Source organism: Aplysia californica, unplaced genomic scaffold, assembly GCF_000002075.1.
Source record: "Aplysia californica isolate F4 #8 unplaced genomic scaffold, AplCal3.0 scaffold00111, whole genome shotgun sequence".
Classification (NCBI taxonomy): domain Eukaryota; kingdom Metazoa; phylum Mollusca; class Gastropoda; order Aplysiida; family Aplysiidae; genus Aplysia; species Aplysia californica.
This window is the reverse complement of record NW_004797381.1, coordinates 1,118,751-1,120,171: the sequence shown is the minus strand read 5'-3', so window position 1 is coordinate 1,120,171 and position 1,421 is coordinate 1,118,751. Positions and strand designations below refer to the sequence as shown.

The window sequence follows — 1,421 nt, the reverse complement described above, 5'->3', positions numbered from 1 at the left end:
GGTGTCATAAAGCCTACTGTCCCCGTGGTTTATGCACCCCGCATATTATTTAGCAAAATTCGATTTTTTTGCACAATTTCTGATTATTTCCTTTTATCATTCTTTGTTAAAATTAACAGAATCGCATAATTTCACATTTTTAGGCTCAGTTTGCATAATTTCAGAATTTTTCTTGCATAAAACGACGGGGACTGGAAGTATCACCAAATTCAAACGCACTGAGCACCGACTGTGAACGTAAAGGTAGAATCGTGACGTCGCCACACGCCATGTTTGGTCTTCTGTGTTGACCCGTCTTTTGTGGCAATACAAGTATCTTTGAGGCATTATTTACGCTTCGGCCAAGGAAAGGTGAACATTGTGGGTGGTTGGCAGGTGCTCTGGTGTGGTTTGCGTCTGTTTTCCTATCAAACATAGATCTATATTGTCTTTATCTCCCCTCCTTCTTTTTGTGTTTGTTAATCTCTCCTCTTGTAACACCTCTAATCTTCGGCACTTAGAACTAGATTATCTAGATCTAGATCTATATGACCTTATTGTGTTGTAAGTGCCGTGAAACTCTGACTAAAACTAAAAAAGGTAAACCTTATTGTTTTCAAATAAACGTAACCCTTTACTCTGATAGCGTGATGTCTGAAGACAGTTCAGCTAGATCTAGATCTAAGTACAAAGACTTTTTGTTGGTGTGGTCGGGACTGGAGCTCAAGATGTTGAACATCTTTGTGTATAAAATATATAGAGTCTAGATCTAGAATCTATTCTATGTCTAGATCTATACCTAGATCTAGATCTAGATCTAGATTTATGTCCGAATTTGAGGTTCACCCAACTGATTCAAAATCTCCAACCTATGACCAACCCCGCACCAGATCTAAAAGTAAAACAGGATCCAAAAAATCTAATCCTGAAAGATTCGCCTGGATCTAGATATCTAGATCTAGATTTTCATGTACTCCCTAATTAATTATGAACAGGAAAGATGTGGGCGGGTTGGCGTGTGCTCTGATGTGGTTTGCTTCCTCGTACTCTTTTGTATCACACATGTATCGTCCTTATTTCTCCTCCTTAAAAAAAAAAAAAAAAAAAGTGTGTTCACACTCTTGTAACGTCTCTAATCCCGGGCACAAGATCTAAATATGACCGAGAGAATCGCATTAAAATCATTGCTTTTTTAAAATTGAGGTGTGGGTTTCTATAAATTTACCCTTAAGGTTGACTTCGTAAGCGGCCTACACGAGCCAAAGGATGCAAGCATGTCACCGCGCTTTGCCTTGAGCCTGAGCCTAGGGTTATTTTTTTAAAACACGCAGGTAGTAGTCACGCTTGGGGATGTCGCCATTTTGTCTGGTTAGTTTGCACGATCTGCACAAGCTGTTGAGTTGTGTACGTTATTTTGGTTTTTTTGTGAGTGTGTGGTTTTG

The 1,421-nt window shown here is 39.2% G+C and overlaps 1 protein-coding gene across 1 annotated transcript in view; it reads left to right on the top strand.

Moving 5' to 3' along the window:
• Positions 1 to 256: 256 nt before the first annotated feature.
• LOC118477493 overlaps positions 257 to 1,421 on the top strand; it is a gene marked incomplete in the record, with an annotated part of 15,770 nt that continues 14,605 nt past the window's right edge. Inside the window, 1 exon segment of the mRNA XM_035969069.1 lies at positions 257 to 351.